Genomic DNA, 6121 nt, shown 5'->3' on the forward strand with positions numbered 1-6121 from the left:
TTTGAACCAAGAGCTCCATTTCCGGATGCCTTAAAAGGATCCATTTATCTTAATAAACAAAAGACCAAGACTAATGAAATCATTGAAATGTTTAGGCAAGTGAAGATTAATTTTCCACTTTTAGATGCAATTAAGCAAATTCTGGCTTATGCCAACTTCTTGAAAGATCTTTGCACCCAAAAGAGGAAGAACAAGAACCAAGCACCTAGGAAAGTGGTCTTGACCGAGCAAGTGAGCTCTATTTTGTAACATAACACCCTCCCAAAGTTCAAGGACCCTGGTTCACCTACTACTTCTTGCATCATTGGTGACCATGTCATCAATCGGGCTCTCTTAGACTTAGGAGCAAGTGTTAACCTTCTTCCATACTCGGTATATGTCAAAATAGGCTTAGGAGACTTGAAACCGACGTCGGTAGTTTTACAACTTGCCAAATGATCCATCAAAAAGCCTAGGGGTATCATTGAGGATGTATTGATTAAAATTGATAAATTCTTCTTCCTGATCGATTTCATTGTCATTGACACAGAACCGGTTCCAAATCCCAAGAGCCAAATTCCCATTATCCTTGATCGTCCTTTCTCATTTGGGCATATGAAAGTGAAGTTGAATATCTTCAATCCGACCCCAAACTCATTTGACAAGCATGAAGAAGTAAATGTTATAGAAAAATGTCTAGACAATGAATGTGAAAGAATGGAGTCTTTGCTTGAAACCAAAACTTCAAAAAGTTCATCTTCTACCTTGAAACTAAAGAATGATGTTTCAAAAACTTGCTTTGAGAGGGCATGGAAGCCCAAAGATCACATTGACAAAGGACCAACAATCTCCTTTGAACCTAATTCAACAAGTTCTTTAGGGAACTGTTTGTTGGGTAGAATTCAAAGTACCTATCACCCCATTAAGGAGGGGATGCATAACAAGATATTTGATCCGGGCTAAAAGAGCCCAACATCTTGCTAGAGACGTTAAAGACTAATAAATGCTTCGTAGGGTTTACAACCCTATTCCTCCCTCATTTCTATTTTACCTTTCATTTCTTACGTCGTCTAGATATGTTTTGGAATTCATACACATGGCTAGGATTTTGATTGAGTATGCATGCACTTTCATTCTGAAAATAGGCATTTTGTCCCAGTTCAATTGATCTCAAAAGAAGTTTGATCGATCAAACACCCATCCCTGCATCCAATCAATGCTCTGTTCCATCGATCTGAAATTTCCTACACAAATCAGCTCTCTGTGTATCATTCAAAAATTTCTTTCGATCGATCTGAGTACTCCAAGATCGATCGAAATTATCCTTGGATCGATCTTCACTCCACACTTAGAAAATTTTTGAGATCCATGAAAACGGTCTCTCTGTGCATCGTTCGAACTTGTCTGCAAGTTTTTACCTGTTCGATCGATCGAACCATTTTCTCGATCGATCTCAGCTTGATCAATCTGTACCCTTTGTTGACTTTTGTTTTGACTACATTTTAAATTCAAATTCAAAAAAAAAAAAAAATAGAGAGTTTTCAAATTTTTCCAAAATACAAAAATATTTTTATTTTATTTTATCTTCAAAAACTCCAAAAAGATTTTCATTTTATTTTTCACTTTTATTTTCAATTTCTTGTTTTATTTTATTTTATTTTCATTTTAAAATTTTCAAAAAAAAAAATTTATTTGTCGTTTAGTGAGGGGAGATCGATCTCAACATTTTTCAGATCGATCTATATTCGATCGATCGGAAATTTTCCCTGATCGATTGAACTTGTCGGAACCAGTTTTTAAAATAAAACCCTAGGGTCATTTTGATCGATTTCCAGATCGATCTAAACCCCTCATCTTCCCCCGCCGCTGCAAACCCTACCTCTCCCACCTCCGACGAGACCTTCGGCGACATTCTCGAGCCTTGAATCTCTCTCCCTCATCTCAGATCTCATCTCTCTCTCCTTCAAACCACTTCTCTCGTCCATTTTGGTAAGTTGAGTTGTAATTTTGGGTTTTGAGTTTCAATCTACATATTTTTTATGTTTCCTTGCTAGATCTGAGTTGCCATGCTTGAATCCCTTCCATTTTTAAAGATTTAAGTATGTATATATATATATATATGTATATATTTGTATATAGATTTGTGTATATATTTGTTTCCAAATATGATTTTGAGTTGACAAGTGACTAATCTTGTTGTGTTGTTGTGTGAGAGGGCCATACAAGCTTGCTTGGGTGCCCTTATGCCATCCATGTTGCAGATCTGTGACTTTTCGAATTTCCCGTACCAGTTCGATAGATCATTCAAAAATTGATCGAACTTATCTCAGATCGATCTCACGGAGATCGATCTCACAATTTTGTGATCGATCGAACTTCACAGATTTGTATCATATACTTCACACACTCTCTTTTGTAATTCCATGCTATATCATACATGCCCAATGCCTGTGTTTTCCACATTGGATGCATTCCATACTTATATTGTTTAGCATGCTTCACTTAATGTCACTGTTTATTTAGTTCCATCATCACTTGCATAGATTCATGTTCTGTGTTGTCTATTTTATTTGACATACATGTTTCTATATACTGTGTTTCACTTCTTTATGCCGGTACTAACTTATATTGCAAGTGTTTTTCTTTCTGTATTACAGGCCATGGCTAGGGTAAAGACTGTTGCCCATAGGCATCATCCATGCTAAGTCAGGCCCCGGATAAAGAAGCCAGGCGAGCCCTCTCATGTTTAGGAGCAGCCCGAGCATCAGGCAGGACCATCTCATGTCCAGGATTCATAGCAGCCTATTGAAGCTGAGCAGCCGGAGCAGTTAGAGGATTATATCGAGGCAGATCCAGCTCAGTCCCCCTCAGCTGACTCCAGACTACAGTCTTTAGCCTCTGCATCTTCATCATCCCATGATGAAGCTGAGCATACACCATCGACTTCTCCATTTCCGCCTCATGCACAGCCAGGCCAGGCCTTAGACAGACCTCTGTCGAGATACTCACACCTTACAGTGGTGCATGAGTCAGTTTTTGACATCTCTTTCTTCTCCCGATACATTCTGACCCGGGCAGCCTACGAGGATACAGACCATAGGGGCATATCAACTATTCTAACCCATGTCACATACCCAGTTTACCCGAGGCTTGTTCGGATGTTCTTCCAAAACCTCCGGCCTACCCCGAGTAATCTGGCAGAGCTGCACACTACCGTTGATGGCCATCCTATCAGCATTACAGTGGAGACTCTGGCTAGATCCTGCCAGTGCCCACATGTTTGCCCACCTGATCTTGAGCTCGATTATCCCATTCTGGAGAGGAGGCCTTCTTATGCAGACATGGTTGTGGCACTTACAAGCCATTACAGTGAGGGCGAGACATTTGTTACTCGGACCTATTTGCTCGATGATCTGTGGTTCTTCGATTTGGTCTTGTACCGAAACGTGTTTATGGCCGGCCACAAGATTCAGAGGCGAGACGACTATTTGACTGCCCTGTATGCTTTCTACACAGGGTACTGGATTTCTATTCCGGCCTTATATTGGAGCGTCATGATGAAGCTCTACGCAGACTACATCAGCAAGGCCAAGCCTAAGTGGGCTAAGTACCTTCCTTTTGGCCACCTTATTACTCAGATCTTGCAAGATCAGCTCTATCCATTCCGTTTAGATGAGCGCCCAGAGATAGGAGCTTGCCACTTTGGCAAGAAAGACTGGAATAAGAGCTACAATGCTCTTATTAATAGTCTTCTGAAGGACGCTGTGATAGCAGTTGAGGCGGCTGAGGAGGAAGAGATGGCAGCAGCAGCAGCAGATGATCTAGCAGTTGCACCGGCAGCTGCAGTACATATGGATATTAACTTAAAGCAGGAGCCTCCAGCAGAGGAGATCCCACATCACTCTCCAGTGGGGTCACCATTACATTTCCCGGAGCAGGCTCAGGATGCACATCATTTTCCTGATCCAATGGTACCTGAGGCTTCAGCACAAACACCCGACTTTGGAGAGCGTATCCAAGCTTTGGAGGATGCCGCAGTCTCCATCCGAGCAGACACTGTCTCTATCCGAGCTGATATTTCTTCCCTACGTATGGATGTCATGACTGCGCTGCGAGACATATCCTGAGATATCCGCGGAGCGCGCCTTGCCCGTCCTACCTCCTCAGCATGATATTCCTGATCTCTCTATCTTTATACCTTCATTTCATATATCCGTGATACATTGCTACTGTTATGATATTTTTGCGGCCAGTTGGCCCAGACATTGTGATGTACATTATTTTTATCTTTTTATACATGCTATATTTTGGATGTCATATCTTTGTATTAATATATCTGTCTATGATTGACTCCATCAGGTGCATCCCAATGACTTCAGTGAGAGAGAGTGCTGCCCAAATTTTTAGGACCACCCTTTTTTTCTCTCTCTTTACTTAAATTCTTGTCCCATTTACACTTGCATATCCACTGCGTACTATTATTACCCCTTTTGTTATCTAATGAGTTTTCTCCCAGTGCCAATTTTTCAGGACCACAGTTAATGCCAAGTTTGGGGGGATTATTGCACCCACTTTGGATACTTGTGTCCCAGCCATTCTTTACCATAGCCGCACTGGTATACTCTTTCCTTTGTTCTCTTTGCACATTGAGGACATTGTGCCATTTAAGTTTGAGGGAAATGGTGTTAATTGCAGTATTTGCTTTCGATTCAAAATTTTAAGCATGAATTGTGTATTTAAGGGATTGTCGAAGATTGGTCCATAACTAGCTATGATTTTGATCTTTTGAGGACTATATTGCTTAAAATTTAAAAATTGCTTGACTTGAGAGTCCAATACTCTTTGTTTGCTTTGTGGATGCAATTTAGGAGTAAATTTTTTCAAAAGATTGATATCTTGCTTACACTTGTGGTCCACATCATCTTGATTTTGTGATTGATTTAAGATTCACTCTAGGATTCTACACTAGCACAAGCGCATACTAGCATTCATTTGTAGGCTACATGCTTTGTTGATTATTGAATTGGTTATATCCCAATTGGGCTAGTAGTACATTGAAAGTTTTCATCTTGACAAAAGTGGATAACAAACCCTTTTCATTGAGTAGCCGGGATTCTAGCCTGATCAAGCACTGAATTTCTCGCGCCGAAAGGTGGAGGGCCCAAACTTTAGGTTAAAAAAAAAAAAAAAAAAAAAAAAAAGAAAAAGGAAAAAGAAAAAGAAAAGAAGTTGCAAAAGCAATAAAAAAGTGAGGACTTCTCCCAAAATGTGAGAAGTGGGAAATGATTAGATGGAGGTTGTTTTGATTTGTAGCCTAGTTGATTTGAGCTTGTAAGTCCGTAAGGGTGTTTGAATACCTAATGCCCTAAAGCCGTCTGGTTTAGGAGTCATTGACCTAACGCTCGACCTCATAGATCGCTAGAAAGCTTCATAGATCAACACATTACACCATACTTTCATTTTTGATCCTTAGGGATAAAAATAAAAAATAAAAAATAAATAAATAAATAAAAAATCGCGTGAAAAGAATAAGCGCACCTAAATCAATAAAGTTTTAATAAAAGGTCTACTCTTTGTTTTGATGATCGGGACTAGATTTGTGTGCTAGTTTAAGGGTAAGGATGTGATCATTTATTTAGTTGGTTTAGATAGCAACATATTTGATGCCGGTCCACTCAAAAACGATTCTAGTGTTGTTTTGATTTGCATGATCATTTTCTTGATGTGTGGAAGACCATACTTGTTTGCTTGATGTTGAGATTTTGGGAGATTGCTTGGAAAGGGTTGAAAAATTGCATACTTGAGGTAGTTTTCTCCCAATGCTTGTTTGCAATATTGGTGCCTCTTTAGTGAGAATGAACTTAGTGTTTGTGGGTATCACTTCGGGAAACCCTCACGAGACTTCACTCGTCCATTAGAAGTAACCTAAGGGTTTAAAAGGCTTATTGCATGTGCTAAATGCAATCGTGCTCCCTACGAAAGTGGCGTTATCCATTTATTGCTTTCTAGATTCATAGTTATATAATTGTTCATTTTATTCCTTTACTTTATAGTTCATTGCTAGGGACTAACAATATTTAAGTTTGGGGATGTGATGAGCGCTGAAAAGTGCACATTTAAACCCCTTAGGCTTAGGTATTCT

This window comes from Cornus florida, unplaced genomic scaffold, assembly GCF_030987335.1.
Source record: "Cornus florida cultivar Cherokee Brave unplaced genomic scaffold, ASM3098733v1 CherokeeBrave_3.0.0_Hap2_Chr06, whole genome shotgun sequence".
Taxonomy (NCBI): domain Eukaryota; kingdom Viridiplantae; phylum Streptophyta; class Magnoliopsida; order Cornales; family Cornaceae; genus Cornus; species Cornus florida.